This window comes from Schistocerca nitens, chromosome 7, assembly GCF_023898315.1.
Source record: "Schistocerca nitens isolate TAMUIC-IGC-003100 chromosome 7, iqSchNite1.1, whole genome shotgun sequence".
Lineage (NCBI taxonomy): Eukaryota > Metazoa > Arthropoda > Insecta > Orthoptera > Acrididae > Schistocerca > Schistocerca nitens.
This window is the reverse complement of record NC_064620.1, coordinates 466,919,164-466,937,234: the sequence shown is the minus strand read 5'-3', so window position 1 is coordinate 466,937,234 and position 18,071 is coordinate 466,919,164. Positions and strand designations below refer to the sequence as shown.

General features: G+C 45.4%; 1 protein-coding gene across 5 annotated transcripts in view; it reads left to right on the top strand.

Moving 5' to 3' along the window:
• Window positions 1-18,071, top strand: part of LOC126194848 (testis-expressed protein 2) — a 407,145-nt gene that overhangs the window by 20,625 nt on the left and 368,449 nt on the right. The window contains exon 1 of one of the 5 annotated variants that reach the window (XM_049933194.1): window positions 10,363-10,441. The exons of the other annotated variants lie outside the window; for them this stretch is intronic. The gene's annotated coding sequence lies outside the window, so the exon portion shown is untranslated. Of the gene's footprint in view, window positions 1-10,362; window positions 10,442-18,071 lie in introns of those variants that run through there. 5 annotated transcript variants of the gene reach the window in all.

Below are 18,071 nucleotides of genomic sequence, written 5' to 3'. Positions count from 1 at the left end.
TGGAGGGTATTTATAGGAAAATTAACATTGTCAATTAGAATATGTGTGCACAGTGTATATGCAGCAGTATAATATCCAGTTCACTGATAAATGCAGTCAAATGGCATTGAATTCGATGTTGTTAGTAGAGTATATAACAAGACATTAAGATTCAGGGGGCAGAGGGTGGAACTCATTATAAAAGCCGTTGGCTGTGTGCAGTGTTAGTGTGTGTGTGTGTGTGTGTACATGACTTTACCGCAGATAGGAAACAGGGAACAGGCACCACTTGTGACAGTGCATGTTGTGTTCATAAGTCACAATTGGGAAAATGCCACGTGAAAACAGTTGTCATGTGATGGAAAAGCAAAAATGGTGTGTAGAATGAAATGGGACACTCTGATTACCAGATCGCCAAGAAGTTGAACCATTCCAGTACAGTGATTGGGGGCGCATGGGGTAAAGCTAGACCACAACCATTATTTTTCTCAGCTTGTTGCTGATTTACAGTTGCCAGTAATTGCCAGACATGTATGACAAATTTTGTCACACGACAAATATCTAGCATTCAAGAAACCACTGCAGAAACCTGCTCCACTCAAACATAAACTGGCTAGATTGAAGTTTTCTGAAAACTTTATGTCATGGTCTTCAGAATGGGATAAAGTGATGTGCAGTGATGAGAAGTTTTCTAATTTAGTTGGGCTGGATGGGTTTCAGTATTATTGGCACAGTCGGAGAACAGAGCAGCATGTAAGAATGAGCAGAAGATAAATCACGCATTGCTTAGTCAAATACTAGAATGAACACTGAACATGTACAGCTAGAGAGAGAACTGACTAGAGTGCATAAGGACTTAGGGGATAAAGGCCTGATGTTTCAACAAGGTAATGTATATGTGCATATTTCTGCTAGAACCAAAAAATGGTTTGAAGGTAAAAGATATTGATGTATTGCCCTGGCCTGCATGTAGTCCAGATTTGATCCCTGTGGAAAACCTTTGGGAAGACTTCCAAGCATGTTTATTACAACAGAAGGCAATATGAGGGCTGGAAAGAGCGATACAAGAAGAGTGGGTGACAGTTTAACTGTAAGAACTACAAACCCTAACAAAATCAATGCTGAAGAGAATTTTTGAGGTAAATAGGAAGAACAGAGATTGGAAAAACTACTAACAGTGCACTAATACAAGAGGATAGTGACTGCCTTTATACAAGTTTCCATCCAGGAAATGAGAAGGCCATATTTTGTTACTTGTGTTATGAAAGAAACATGAAAAACATAATATTGCTCAAGTGTGTGGGCCACGTACCGAATAGGACTAACAGGGGATACTGAGTGTGTATAGAGAAGAGCAGCACAAACAATCACAGGTTTGTTTGATCCATAGGAAAGTGTTATAGAAATATTGAAGAAATTGAACTGGCAGGCTCCTGAACTAAGCTATTGTGAGAAAGTCTACTACAAAGTTTCAAGAACTGGCTTTAAATGATGACTCTAAGAATATACTACAACCCCCTACATATTGCTCGTACAGTGTTCGTGAGGATAAGATTAGAATAATTACAGCACATACACAGCCATTCAGTTGGTCATTCCTCCTGCACTCCATATGTGAATGGGATGGGAAGAAACCCTAATAACTGATGCAGTGGGATGGACTTACCCTGTGCCATATACTTCACGATGGTTTGTAGATGTAGATGATTGTTTATGTCTTTTACGTAATCTACTTCTTTCATAATAAGTTTGATGCGTGTTGCGTAAGACATTGTAAATTAATTTCATAGAACCCCTGCCTTTATATTAATTTCCACTACTGTATGTCTCTGTATAAGTCCCAAATTCTCATTTCTTATCTTCGTGGTCCTTACGAGAAATGTATATTGGCGGCAATAGAATTGTTCTGCAGTCAGCTTCAAATGCTGGTTCTCTAAATTTTCTCAATAGAGTTCTTCAAAAAGAATGTCGCCTTTCCTCCAGGGATTCCCATTTGAATTCACAAAGCATCTCAGTAACACTTGCACTACCAGTAACAAATCTAGCAGCTCTCCATTAGTTGTCTGTTATTCAGGAACACATGTTTTCAGTAATTTGCCAGCAGCCATTAAAGTTTAATCTGTACTACTATGTAAAGACAACTCATTGTTTAACGCTACCAAAAATCTTGGAAAGTACTGCCAATGTGTTTTACTTCAAATTTTTACACTATACTGTAATTCAGACAGACATGGGCTGTACATATTTTTTTAAAATTTGTATAAATAAAGGTGACAGTATTATGAAAATGATAGATTGGTTCTCACAATACAGTGGAGATTTTGTGTCGGTGATAGGCACAGCAAAAAGATTGTTAGAATTCTAGCAGTCTGTCAAGCAGTCTATCAAAAGACTGCTAGCATTCTAAGTCATTTTGGTGTGCCTGTCTGCGACTCAGCAACTCCACTATATGGCAAGTAGCAATCTACCCTTTTCATAACATTGTCATTATTCCATCCTGGATTTTCCGTTGTTTGATATGAAAACATGTAATATATAATCGGGAAATATTGTTACCAAAAATCACGAAAAGTTTTTGTCTGATTTACTTCAGATTTCTACATGGTACTTTAATGCACATTTTGATGGACATAGGATATATTTTTTAATACATATATATAGTATGTGAATATATATTTAATATAGAAAGGGGAAATGTTTTTTAGCAAAAATAACCAGAAGTTCTTGACCGATTAACTTCGGATTTTTACAAAGTAGTTTAATAAACATGCAGCTCCATTAAAACTGACTGTGAGAAAGAAAATGTGCTGTGCTGTGAAAATGAGTGGTTAAATTTTTTTTATCACATCAGTTGTAACTAAAATAGCAGGATATTTAAACCACTAGACCAATTGTTTCTCCCATGTATATATTCTTTCTCTTTCTGTATGTTTCCAGAAAAAAATTGTGTACAAGGCAATGTGCTGCTTTGTTTTCTTTGTTGTCGTCAGTTTTACAGAAGACAGGAAATTTATCAACTTACGATTAGAATACTACTACAGAATCTGGATCATCTGAAACTTTGTAATCCTACTGCTTCACTTAAAACCATGCAAAATATTGACACTGAAACTACTGTCCTCGCAGATGCAGCAGGTTGTTTGCAATAATAATAAACAAGGCTTGAGGTCTGGAGTGCTGAGAGGACATAGAGGGGGAGGGGGATGAGAAAATGGACATGGAGAGGGGGGGGAAGGAGGAAGAGATTGGCAAAGAGGAGGGGGAGGAGGAGATGGTGCGAAGGAGTTTAGGATATACTGTATATCCAATGCCCAAATACACTCCTGGAAATTGAAATAAGAACACCGTGAATTCATTGTCCCAGGAAGGGGAAACTTTATTGACACATTCCTGGGGTCAGATATATCACATGATCACACTGACAGAACCACAGGCACATAGACACAGGCAACAGAGCATGCACAATGGCGGCACTAGTACAGTGTATATCCACCTTTCGCAGCAATGCAGGCTGCTATTCTCCCATGGAGACGATCGTAGAGATGCTGGATGTAGTCCTGTGGAACGGCTTGCCATGCCATTTCCACCTGGCGCCTCAGTTGGACCAGCGTTCGTGCTGGACGTGCAGACCGCGTGAGACGACGCTTCATCCAGTCCCAAACATGCTCAATGGGGGACAGATCCGGAGATCTTGCTGGCCAGGGTAGTTGACTTACATCTTCTAGAGCACGATGGGTGGCACGGGATACATGCGGACGTGCATTGTCCTGTTGGAACAGCACGTTCCCTTGCCGGTCTAGGAATGGTAGAACGATGGGTTCGATGACGGTTTGGATGTACCGTGCACTATTCAGTGTCCCCTCGACGATCACCAGTGGTGTACGGCCAGTGTAGGAGATCGCTCCCCACACCATGATGCCGGGTGTTGGCCCTGTGTGCCTCGGTCGTATGCAGTCCTGATTGTGGCGCTCACCTGCACGGCGCCAAACACGCATACGACCATCATTGGCACCAAGGCAGAAGCGACTCTCATCGCTCAAGACGACACGTCTCCATTCGTCCCTCCATTCACGCCTGTCGCGACACCACTGGAGGCGGGCTGCACGATGTTGGGGCGTGAGCGGAAGACGGCCTAACGGTGTGCGGGACCGTAGCCCAGCTTCATGGAGACGGTTGCGAATGGTCCTCGCCGATACCCCAGGAGCAACAGTGTCCCTAATTTGCTGGGAAGTGGCGGTGCGATCCCCTACGGCACTGCGTAGGATCCTACGGTCTTGGCGTGCATCCGTGCGTCGCTGCGGTCCGGTCCCAGGTCGACGGGCACGTGCACCTTCCGCCGACTACTGGCGACAACATCGATGTACTGTGGAGACCTCACGCCCCACGTGTTGAGCAATTCGGCGGTACGTCCACCCGGCCTCCCGCATGCCCACTATACGCCCTCGCTCAAAGTCCGTCAACTGCACATACGGTTCACGTCCACGCTGTCGCGGCATGCTACCAGTGTTAAAGACTGCGATGGAGCTCCGTATGCCACGGCAAACTGGCTGACACTGACGGCGGCGGTGCACAAATGCTGCGCAGCTAGCGCCATTCGACGGCCAACACCGCGGTTCCTGGTGTGTCCGCTGTGCCGTGCGTGTGATCATTGCTTGTACAGCCCTCTCGCAGTGTCCGGAGCAAGTATGGTGGGTCTGACACACCGGTGTCAATGTGTTCTTTTTTCCATTTCCAGGAGTGTATATTCAGCAGTTGTGAAGCATTGCCGGGTTTGTTAGTTACTAATAAAGTACAGTTTAAGAGGGGTCTTAAGGATTTATTGGCGGCCAGCTCCAACTGTTTTTTGTGTGTTACTATAATGAGAGTTTTATGTAGAGTCTTAGACATAAAAACTGACAGCCGACCGGCCGCCACACAGACTAAGTCCCAGTCGTTCACTTGAGGTGGCCAATAAAACCGACCGCCCCTGACACCGCAAAGTCCGCCCATCTGCACAATCTGGCAACACTGTAAGACGCGGAAGTGTCAAGAGGATGTGTTGTCTATCAGCGAAATGATGTGTTGTCGTCCAACCCCATCTCTTTTTTTTCTTACCATATTTCGGGCCTCGTCTAAAGTTATGAACATCGAAGATAATTCGTTTCACATTCTACCCACCAGTAATAATAAGTAATTCCAGAAACAATTCCGCATGACAGTTCGTGGCTGCGTCGCGACTTGATGCTCGAGCGTTTCCTTGCGCTGCAGCGGCTACCGGCCACCGGCCAGACGCCAACCGCCGCCTGAAAGCGGGCGCCGTCCAGGTGAACGCGGCGTGATGCTGTCTGTGTATCAACTGTCATTTTCGAATTTGAAGTTCTAGTTATCATCTTGCAATTAAACATTGAATTTTGCATACTTGAAAATCATGAACTACGGTTAAGCGTTGGAAAATTGGGTCGTAAGTGGAAAAAGGTGTTACATCTGCAACACATTATTTACTTTTGGTACAATAGAGGTGTGAATGCAGAGCAGGCAGCTCGAAAGATTTGAACTGTGTATAGAGCGAGTGGTTTTGGTAAAAATGCGCCAGAAAAAGATTTCTTGTTTCAACAAAGATCGTTCTGGCAGGAATGATTTTCCACATTAAGGAAGTCTCGACTACTGATATAAGTGATTGATTTCCATTTAACCATCATGGGACATTTGTATTCAACAATCAAGGTTCAGAAATCTGGCGTAGGAGGACTGCATCCTCAAATTCGAAACAACAAAAATCAACGGAGTGACTATTATTGCAGTTTTGCTTGAACGTCATCAGGTAGCTCTTGAGCATTCCAATGCAATACTATTAATGGTGACGATTTATGATGCGTTTATCGTTAACTTCCTAAGAAGAAATGAAAGGCTAGGCCCTACAAAAGACATAACACGAGTAAAGAGTAGTGTGAACAGAATATTTTCCATCTGATAGCTCCAAAAGTGTGTTTTGCACTAGGAATTCTTCCTCATGGGTGTGTCCATCACAGTTGGAATTTGTTGTCAACAACTGAGACCTTTCGCTCACAGTGTATCTGTGTAATTGATTGGCGCATTTGTTGTTCAACAGACTGCAGTCGTCACTCTCACTGGAATCAATGACTGTGTGTGTGTGTGTGTGTGTGTGTGTGTGTGGTTTCGTGTTCACGCACAATCTGAATCAATACTATTAACATTAGAGAGACTAGCAACAATAAATATTGCGCCAAATATAACTGTAAAGTATTTTAATGCAATGACTAGTTACTACAAACTGAATTTTTACCCAATCCATGCCCTACATATTACGTTAAGTAAGTAAGATGTATTAACTCCATAATATCGTTAGCAGAGACAGTGCGCTCTTGTCGCGGCTCGCGACTAGTGCAGCAATTGGCAGTGCCCAATGCCGCCGCGATTTGTTTATGTTGGCTGAGCGAGGACACTGTAGTAGCAGACGCTTCGTCGTAAACAAAAGGAAACCACCTTGGCTCTGACTGCAGTGAGCGGACATCACTGCCTGCATGTTCTTATAGTAACCAACGTGAGATTCTATTCACAGGTGCCATGGAGCAATTGGAACGAGTATCACGTCATTAGTCGTCAGAATAGTAACCAGTGATGAAATGTCCACTCTAATTGAATCCCAAGAAAACAGGAACCTTCTCACAAAGTAATTTGAGGTGATATCAGAATTTATCCTACAGAAAAAATTAACTGCAGAACTTTCATGCACGCAGTAATAGCACACAAGGAAATATGCCCTGGAAGCGTATATTTCATTTCCTCCTCCTCATATCAACGCCCTTGTTTTAGTGTGAAGTAAGAAAATAAACACAAAAAACTAAAGCTTCTGAGAAGTATGTAAGTAATTTCCTCTTCTCATATCATAGCTTTTGTTTTAGTATGAAGTAAAAAATAAACAGTTTAGGGTTCTGAAGCATAATATGACACCAGATTCTTATTGTAGGCCCTATAGGAAACGCAAAAAGCAGGGAGCTGTCCATTCTTTTTTCCAACAGTCTGTTTCCTTTCATGCATTACTACCACTCGCAGATTCTTATTTAAGGACTTGCAGGCATCAAGTTCTTCAGCAGAAAGAGCTTGCAACAAAGACGAGTTCCTCTAGAGTAGTGAAGATATTTGCACATGTTTGTATTTAGCAATGACTGACAGCTGCTTCAAAACTTGACAGAATTCATGCTGCAGGCAACACAACTATGAGTGAGTGCATTTCAGACTTCATTCAGTAAGTCGTCTTATGACGGACGGAGATGTCAAAGTCGCTGTCCGAGTCATATTCAATCCAAAATGAGATGCTATTAAGGTAGTTGAGTGTTTTACCAATTACACTTCGATAATTCCCATATGAGTATTCCGATAACAGAAAAAACCCGTTAGTGTGAAACCATTGGGAACTACATTAAAATCAAACTGCAAGAACTCGAGACAATACGTGGACTCTTCCTTTCGCTGGATATCCTCTTGCTGTTACTTAGGATTCTCTGTCCTTCGCGTAATGCAAATCCCTTCACATTCATGAGGCGCTTTCCGCTGTTCTTGACAACCATCAGCAACTTGTAATCACTACGAGTAACAACTGTGTGATGGTAATGTTACAGGTTGTCAGTGGATGTGGTAGTGTTATGCTGTCAAACTGCTTACAGTAACGTTATTGGTGGCGCACATAATCTAGCGCTGACTAGCTAAGCAAAATTTGTGTGGTGGTATCGTCGCTTCTCTTTATTTAGTACCAGCGTGAGTAATCTGATTTAACGAACATAGTACACCGTTCACGAACTGATAATGATACAGTATTGACTACAGAGATCATCGTGCAGGTATTACATTAATTCTGTAGTGAATTGCCTGACAGATATTATTGTCAGCTATGCAGCTGAAATGACTCACTACACAAGTGCCCTATGTTGCACTTGGTTAAGTAATCAGCGTACTGCAATCCTGCTTTTACTATTCGTAAGTACTTGTATACTGACCATTTGTTATTTGACTGAATATGCGCCACAATCTGATTCGTATGTATACGACATGGGTTAGCGCCATCACAAAGCAATGGCTAAGGAATGGATGCCCTTGAAGTCCCTTTACGTTGGTGGCAAGACAAATGTTCGCAAATCACCTGTATTGCCTCAAAATACAATTGCATCTTAAACATCGAAGGACAGACGTCCACACTGTCACAGGACGCTGGAATACAGCAACGGCGGCAAATGAAAATTTGTGCCCGACGAGGTTCGAACCTGGACCTCTTACTTACTAGGCAGACGCGCTGACCATTGCACTATCGGGACACAACGGCCGAGTTGCCTGCAGGACCTATCTACACACGCTCCTGGTCAGACTCAAATGCCCATCTTTGAGCATACCACATACGCGGTACCCCCGCCCCCGTCCATTATTCCAGTCGCTCGCAGCCACACTGTATCCCCGCGAGGCTTCGGACGACGACGTGCGCCTTAACACTGAAAACTTTCGATGGCCCGTCGAGACCTGGATAATTATACAGGAAGTCGTATGTTCCTCCAGCATGACGGGGCTCCTGCACATTCTAGTCGTCAGGTGACACATCATTCAAACCTAACATTTCCCGGAAGATGGATCCGTAGATGTGAGCACTTTTCTTGGCCACCAAGGTCCCCGGACATTATCCCTTTGCGTTTTTGCATGATTGAAAGGCGAAGTTTACAAGGAAAAATTAAACCCAAGAGTCGATTTGATCGTTCGGATTGTGAATAGTGCAGCCCTCATAAAAGAACGCAAATACGCCCTCAGAAGAGCTACACGTGGTGTTATCAAGAGAAGTCAAAAGTGCATTGAAGTTGGTAGGGGAATTTTTGTAAATCAATTTTGAACGTCATTTGCCTTTGCATTGAGTTTGGTGGGTTACGTACTAACAGCTGTATCTCTGTACTCAACAAAAAGTGGACACATTAATATGGAATTTTTTATGCAATTCGTCTATACCACCACCTGCTAAAATGTCTACTATTCCTCCAGAAATACCCTGTATAAGCATATATGTGTGGCGTTTGTTCTGAAGAGAGACCACGAATCCAGGTTGAACCTGGCCAGGCACAAATTCAAATTTTCATCAGCCGCTGTAGCTGTATTTTAACGCCCTGTGAAAGTCTGGACATCTGTCTTTCGATATTTAATTGATTAACAAGGCTGTCTGTTTTGATTCGTAGTGCCTGATGTTTCGGACATATCTGAAAGTACACACACACACTTCTATCTTAAGCGCTGTTCGGAAAATGTGTCGCAACTCAATGATAGTGACGGACTGGAGCTGCATTAACCTACTAATTTCACCAGATATAGTTGTAATTTTCTGAACAATTCATGTTTAATAAGTGACAGCTATTTGGAAAATTTACGTTTGCGAGATGGTTACTTTATGCGTTAATTACAGTGTGTCTCATCGTTTATTTACTTTGTGGGAATCTTGCTTCTTTCTACCCTAGCCTACACTACAGCAATGAGTGAATGCTCACATTCTTGATACCTCACTGGATGTGCTAGTGCAACTGTAGCCCAAGATTCAAATCTCACTGGAAAATTATATTTCAAGTCAGATGGTTTTGCTCCTCTCTACTGTCATTGAAAACGACCACAACGAAATTAAACACAGGAATCCTACGAAACCCTTGAGTTCATGCTGCGGTGCTGTGCGGATGAGAAAAGTAGTTTTTCACGATTATCAGATGACAGATGGGACTTGTCAGATCCCACTAATTATGACTGCATTATTAATTGTTGGTTTACAGGCACTTTTCCGTCGCTCATTGTAACAATTTTTTTAATGTCAGAGCTGGAAGAATAGAAACATCAGATCATCACCATATTGTATATACGAATTCCCCTTTGAGTCTTAACGTTTCGAGCAACGATAGAATATCCGTCAGAAAAGCTAACAAGAAGCAGCCAGGTCATGCCTGTCTTATGGCGGATGTGTCAACGACAGTGATCTCAATAATAATATTGTATAGCAAAGATACATTGCCAACTCAACCACTGGAGAAACTCCAAAATTGTGAATGGTGAACACGCTTTCAAGGTTTCGGTCCGATTAAGACAGTAATACGCAAATAATTGTCGCCGTTATTAATTTTATGGCGTTTCGTTTGCACTCAGTGTATCGATGTATTACAAGTAATTACACTCTAGTCCCTAAACTTAGTTACAGAAATTTGAATAAGACTCATTGAGATATAATGAGGATATTCCAGCCCTTGTCACCCACAACTTTGTGACGAAGCTGTAGTCACATCCGAGGTCACTCACAGAACACATCAGCTGGTATCCTTCCTGGTAGTCTAACTGAAACTTGGCAACAATGCAGAATATGTTTGGCAACTCTGTGCCCGAAGAGTTACTTCCTTGATGGCACAGAACTATCCTGCTCAATTCACTGGATATTATCGTGTCATTTCAATGGAATAATGTGAGTGATTTTCTCTTGAGATGTGATAGAAGGATATCAGTTAATGCTTTTGAGTCCACTAAAATAGTTTCACACAGGAAATACAACTACTCTCGTCTCTTCCGTTGCGATTTATCTGTCATAGCGGCTACAGGGCCAGTAAGAAAGACACTGACGCTACACCTCTTCGCTAGCTCTGAAGTAAAGTGCGTGCGTACCAGGTTCGAGATGCTTATATTCACATTTCGAGACTCGCTGAAAGCTTCAAGCAGGCAGATAGAAACTCAATAAGGGAATCATAAGACAACGCTCGAGCAAAATTCGTTTTGCTACTTTCAGTACCCCATAGTGTTAGAGCGAAAACCTTATGGTACTGCAAAATTCATAATGCCACTTCTGTTTTCTGCCGACATATTTGTTGTTGTTGTGAATACATTATTTTATCTATGAAGTGCCACATTTTCATTATAATTGAGTATGATACATGACATGAAGTAAATACAGTGTGTAAAAGTCGGTAATATTCTAATAATTCGTATTAAAATAGGCACAATCGTCTTACAGACACTTAATGCTTTATTAAGATAGACTGCCGTCGTAGTAGTAAGTTGAATTTTATTTGTATTAGTACAGAGAATATTTTAATCGCGTTTTCCATTAGTTTATATAACACAACAGTAATCATCAAAAAGAAATTAATCAGCAACAGTATATTCTTTCACAATATCTAAAACAACCTGACAATGCTAAAGTAGTTTCAAAATTATATGCCTGTAGAAACCTACTGGTTCTAATGATGTCATTAAACCAATGTAGTTTGAAGAGCATTTTCGTCTAGAAATGAATTGCCTTGACGGTTAATCGATCAAGAGCGGGAAAGGTAAAAGTTTACGAGTATACGATCAGCAGCAGGACAAGTGCCCGAGAGATGACTTCCCTATCAATCTCCTGGGTAGTTTTGTTTCCCAAATCAACGGAGGGCGTTATCATGCAGTAGCACACGTGATGTAATTTTGTCGGTAGATTTTCTTACATTACGGCTGAAAGGTGTGTCAATTGCTGGCAAGAAATTCCAGCTGTGATAGACACACCCTTGCGGAAGAATTCGTAGTGCAAAATACATTTTGGAGCTATCAGATGGAAAATATTATGTTCACACTACTATTTGTTCTAGTTTACGTCTTTTGGTAGGGTACAACCTTTCATTTTTTCTTAGGAAGTTAACGATAAAGGCATCATAAATCGTCACCATTAATAGTATTGCATAGGAATGCTCAAGAGCGACCTGAGGACGTTCAAGCAAAACTGCAATAATATTCACTCCGTTGATTTTTGTTGTTTCGAATTAGAGCATGCAGTACTACACCAGACTTCTGAATCTTGCTTGTTGAATGCAAATGACCCATGATGGTTAAATGGTAATCAATCACTTATATCAGTAGTCGAGACTTCCTTAATGTAGAAAATCATTCCTGCCAGAACGATCTTTGTTGAAACAAGAAATCTTTTTCTGGCGCATTTTTCCCAAAACCACTCGCTCGACACAAAGTTCAAATCTTTCGAGCTGCCTGCTCTGCATTTACACCTCTGTTATACCAAAAGTAAATATTGTGTTGCAGATGTTACACTTTTTCCATTTGGGACCCAGTTTTGTAACGTTTAACCGTAGTTCATCATTTTCAGGTACGCAAAATCCAATGCTTAACTGCAAGGTGATAACTAGAACTTAAAACTCGAAAATGACAGTTATACATACACTGACAGCGTCGCGCCGCGTTCACCTGGGCAGCGCCCGCTTACAGGCGGCGGGTGGAGTCTGGCCGGTGGCCGGTAGCCGGTAGCCGCTGCAGCGCAAGGAAACGCTCGAGCGTAAGCTCTTCTGATAGCGACACAGTTATCCCGCGGAATTGTTCCTGGAAGTATTTGTTATTACTGCTGGGTAGAATGTGAAACGAATTATCTTCTATGTTCAAGCAGAGTCATTAGACGAAGGCCGAAATATGTTAAACAAAAAGAGAGAGGTAGGGTTGGACGCGGACACATGACTATAAGTTTAGAAGGCACTACCATTACCACTTTTTTACCTTATTTTGTTCTATCTCTTTTGTTGTATTTACAGGGGGCAGCTAACCCTCTGACCATGTCGGCACCATTAGACCATGGGTTCATACAACACGACATCATCTGTCTGGTAGAAAACACATCCTCTTGCCACTTTCGCGTCTTATAGTGTTGCCGGATTGTGCACATGGTCGGACTTAGCGTTGTCAGGGGCGGTCGTTTTTATCGGCCACTTTAAGGGAACGACTCAGACTTAGCCTCTGTGGCGGCTTACCGGCGGTCAGTTTTTATGCCTAAGACCGTACAATCTGACTTCCTCTATTTGAGCCCCCAGGGGCTCAGCATTCATTTGCTGGGTACGGGCTTGGTGACCCCGGGGTCCTGAGCTGGGGACTGGTCAGCGCCGCCAGTCTCCTGTCACCGTAACCCCCGGACATGCTTCAGCGACCACCGTATGGCGCGGCGGTGGAATGTTGTGTGCTGCGGGGAATGGTAATCTTGGCTTGACCGCCTGGATTGCGAGGAAGGCCAACCTCTATAAAAAACCCTCAATCTTCCGGTGTGCTCCGCGCCTATGAGATGCATGGCTGTTGAGGTGGAACAGTCGCAAGTGGGCAACCTCTGGGGCACCTGCCACACCCCAGTTGTATAAGGCTTACTCAGGCACGCGGGGCTCTGTCTGAGCGGACCTTTAGTTCCCTAGCTGCTCGTGGGACCGCAATGGACCCTTTGACCTCTACATTTCCCCCTACCAGTGGCTTGGGTGGGCCACTGGTAGGAAAACACACCCCATCGAAGAAGCGACTTCGTGCTGCGAGTCTTCCAGCGCCTAGTGTTGATCGAGATTTATCAGACTGTCGTAACAGAGCACATGCTGATAATCAGAATGTGTTTTTGATTATGAAACGGAAGGAGGGTAGCTTTGAGAGGGTTTCTCCCTTTTACATCCACAAGAGTCTTGAGGGAATTGCAGGAACACTTAAATCTGTGAAGCGACTGCGCAATGGGACTCTGTTAGTTGAGACATCTAGTTCCCGTCAAGTCACTTCTCTTCGGAAAGCAACCTGTCTCGGTGAGTACGCTATCGAGACCGAGCTCCACTCCACTCTGAACTACAGTAAGGGTGTTATGACATGTAGGGACTTGGTGGATATCCCCACAGACGAGTTAAAATCTGAATGGGCTGATGAAGGTATTGTTGACGTGCAGCATATTATGAAACGAGTCGATGGGAACCTAATCAAATCCGACTCGTTTATTCTCACGTTCAGTTGCCCACGACTCCCAGAGCATGTTAAAGCGGGGTTCTTACGTTTGCCAGTAAGGCCATATTTCCCCAACCCAATGCGCTGTTTTAAATGTCAGCGCTTTGGGCATACTACGTTGGGGTGCAATGGGATAGCGACTTGTGGTAAATGTGGTCAGCCAGCCCATGAAGGAGCCGATTGTTCATCACCTGTGAAGTGCGTGAATTGCTCTGGGATTCACCCTGTCTGGAGCCGGGTCTGCCCCATCTATCTCGATGAACGGAAGATCCAGGAGATCAAAACATCTCAGCGGATCCCCTATGGTGAGGCCAAGAAGCTCTTTAAGGCCATGCAACCTCCTGTGTTTACGACATCTTCCGCTTTCGCTCTGAAAAAATCGGTACAAATGGCCACTGTTGCTACGCAAACGGAGGTTGCTAGTGTTAGCACTAATACCTGCGTTTGCCAGTGCACTTGTGCTGCTGCGGTTGTTTTGAAACCTGCGGCTCTCCCCGCAACGTCGGACAAGGCCGTGGTTGCTGACATCGGGGTACTTCCTGCCTCTTCCCATATGGCGCCTTCTGCCCAGGCGGGTATAGCTCCACCTGCTGCCAAGGCTCTGCCTTCTAAGCCCCCCAAGACAAAGACGCCGAAGGTGAAGGTTTTGCCACCTGAGGAGACTGGTCAGGGTCGGTCCGATGACGAGGCCACCATACTGTCTGACATCTCCCATGGGTCGTCATCGGAGCTGATGGACATTGATGTCGACCGGGGGCGATCTTCTCGCCCCAGGAATAAATCTCCGGCCAGTACGGGCTTTCCTCCAAAACACAGAGGCAGGGTGAAAGTTCAGCCACCCTGATCACTGGCTCCCATATTACAGTGGAACCTGAATGGGTTCAGGACGCATGTGGCCGAATTACAACTCCTTGTACGAGAGTGCCCTTTGTGCTTATGTCTCCAAGAGACACATTTTCGGGCCACTGATGCTCCTTCTTTACGGGGCTATACCGTATATCGGAAAGATGATCTGACGGGGGAAAGGGCAAAGGGTGGTGTTGCGGTTTTTGTCCGTGACATGCACCCCTTATCTGAGCTCCCTCTCGTTACAGACTTGCAAGCAGTTGCAGTTGACCTTCTTGTGGGTCGGAGGCTCACAGTCTGTTCACTTTACTTACCACCTCAGGATGCGATAGACTCTGAGGCTCTCACAGACCTTATTAGCCAACTCCCCCGCCCATTTCTTCTTCTGGGGGACTTCAATGCTCATAATGTCTTATGGGGCTCTTCGACTACTTGCCCCAGGGGTCGCATTCTGGAAAACCTCATGATGTCTGAAGAACTGTGCATCCTCAACTCTGGTGCTCCCACTCATTTCTGTACTGCTTCTGGGTCGTCATCAGCTATTGGCCTTTCCTTTTGCTCTCCAGCACTCGCGGATTCTGCTCTGTGGGAGGTTGCTGCAGACCTCCATTCTAGTGACCACTTCCCCCTTTGGATTCGCCTCCTGGCTGAGGCTATGGCATTACCAGTGCCGCCCCGGTGGCACCTCTGCAGAGCTGACTGGACACTTTTCAGCCAACTGGCTGTTGTGAAACACCGTGCCAGCGTCCACGAATGGGTAGACCATGTTACAGCCGTGATCTCCCATGCTGCTGAATTGTCAGTCCCACGGTCATCCGGTCATCCCAAGAGGCGTCCTGTCCCTTGGTGGACCACTGAGTGCCGCTCAGCCATCCGAGCCCGCCGTGCAGCTCTGCGCCGCTTCAAGTGCCATCCCTCAGCTGACAATCTTGCGGCCTTTCGGGTGGCAAGGGCCAAAGCGCGGCGAGTGATTAAAGAGAGCAAACGACGGTCATGGCAATCGTTCTTGAACTCCATCTCCCGTTCCACTAATTCTACGAAAGTATGGGAAGCCATCAGGAGGATTTCCGGGAAACTCGGCCAGCTCCCTGTCACGGCATTGCTGCATCAGGGAAGTCTCCTCACGGCGCCGAGAGACATTGCCCAGACACTGGCCATGTATTTTGCGGAATCTACCGCAACTATTAACTGTGATCCAGATTTCTGCCGCTACCGCACTGCCATCAAGAGGGGTCACTTGGACTTCCGGTCTCCAAATTCTGAACCCTACAACTGCCACTTCACAATGTGGGAACTGGATTCGGCGCTGTCTGTGGCTCATGATACTGCGCCTAGGCATGATCGAATCCGGTACAGCATGCTGCAGCACTTGTTACTGCCTTCCAAGGAAGTTCTCCTGAATTTTTTTAATATGATATGGTTATCTGGCATGTACCCTGACTCGTGGAGGGAGGCGATTTTGATCCCCCTCCGCAAACCGGGGAAGGACCGAATGCATCCCAGTAGTTATCGAAGTATTGCTTTGACGAGCTGTGTCGGGAAGACGTTAGAACGCATGGTCAACCGTCGCCTGGTTTGGCTGCTCGAAACCAGGCAGCTCCTTAGCCCCTCGCAGTGTGGCTTTCGGAGATGTCGTTCAACTATAGACAACTTGACCCTGCTTGAGGCGGCCATTCAGCAGGCCTTCCTACATAACCAGCATTGTCTCGGTGTTTTCTTTGACATTCATAAGGCGTATGACACTACTTGGCGCCGCCATATCCTCAATCAACTCCATGAGTGGGGTTTTCGTGGTCGTCTCCCCATCTTCATTCGGTCCTTTCTTTCCCACCGCCTCTTTCGATATAGGGTTGGTAATGTGCTATCTGATTTGTATGTGCAGGAGAATGGTGTTCCTCAGGGAAGCGTTTTAAGTGTCACCCTCTTTGCCGTCGCCATTAACAGTATCACGTCCACTGTCCTGCGTCCTGCCCAATGCTCCTTGTTTGTGGACGATTTTGCTGTTTTCTGTTCTTCCTCCAGTCTTGTCACTGCTAGTCGGCAGTTGCAGCTTACGATACAACGATTAGAGGCGTGGACTGCGAAGACGGGTTTTACCTTTTCTGCAGACAAATGTGTGTGTGTTCATTTTAATCGTTCTCGACGTCTTTTTACCTCCCCTGAATTGCGTCTGAAGGACACCATTCTTCCTTTTAGCGACACTGTGCGGTTCCTGGGCCTCACTTTTGATTCCAAGTTGTCGTGGTTGCCTCACCTTAAAGACCTCAAGATGCGGGCCCTGACGGCGCTGAATATTTTGAAGTGTCTGAGCCATCGGTCCTGGGTAGCAGATCGTGTGCGTCTGCTGCGGTTTTATAGGGCTTTCGTCCGATCGCGTCTTGACTATGGTTGCACCGTGTATGGGTCCGCAAGGCCTTCGTATCTGAAGATCCTTGACGCAGTACACCACGAGGGTATCAGGCTGGCCACTGGTGCCTTCCGTACCAGTCCCATCCCCAGCCTGTGTGCTGAGGCAGGGGAACCGCCGCTCGCCATCCGGCGGAAACTCCTCATGGTGCGACGGGTGTGTCAATTCCTTGCCTGTCCTACCTCCCCTGTGTACCCTACCGTTGCCCGACCGCCTAAGGAACGTCTCTTTTCCAGTCGTCCCAGGGCAACGAGACCATTTGGTATTCGTGCCAAGCATTTGCTTGAGTCCCTTGGTGTCGAGCATGTGGGCCCCCAACGACAAGGTTTTACTCGCCTGCCTCCCTGGTTGCTCCAGAGGCCCAGCGTCCTTTTAGACTTGTCGGAGTACCGGAGGAGCTGCACTCCTGTGTTTGTTTTTACCTCCTTATTTTATGATATTTTAAACCAGCATCGCGACCATGTACCAGTATTTACGGATGGCTCTAAACAGGGGGACTCTGTTGGTTGTGCTGTTGTTTTCCCTGATCGAGTGGTCAAGTTACGGCTTCCTACGGCGTTTACCATCTTTGATGCCGAATTGTTTGCGATCTTGCGGGCATTGGAGCAGATGAGATGTGTTCCCAGTCTTAATTTCCTCATCTGTTCTGACTTCCCTTCAGACCATGCAACACTTGTACCCAGCGGATACGGTCGTCCAGAACATCCATGATGCCCTACTCCACCTGCAACGGCAGGGGAAGGAGGTTTCCTTCTGCTGGGTGCCGGGGCACGTGGGTATTAGGGGAAACGAACTGGCAGATGTGGCTGCCAATGATGCGTGTTCCCTCCCTCACGTTGTTGCATGTGCCGTCCCCCTCCATGCTGTTACCTCCCTCCTGCGTTTTCGCGTTCTGCGTCAGTGGGAAGAGGAGTGGCTGGCAGTCGGTGAAAATAAGCTGCGTCTGGTCAAGGCCACCACGCGGCCATGGCGTACGTCCTACCAGTCATGCAGGCGGGATGAGGTTCTCCTCACTCGCCTCCGCATCAGGCACAGTCCCTTAACGCATGGTTTTTTACTCCGGCGGGAGGAC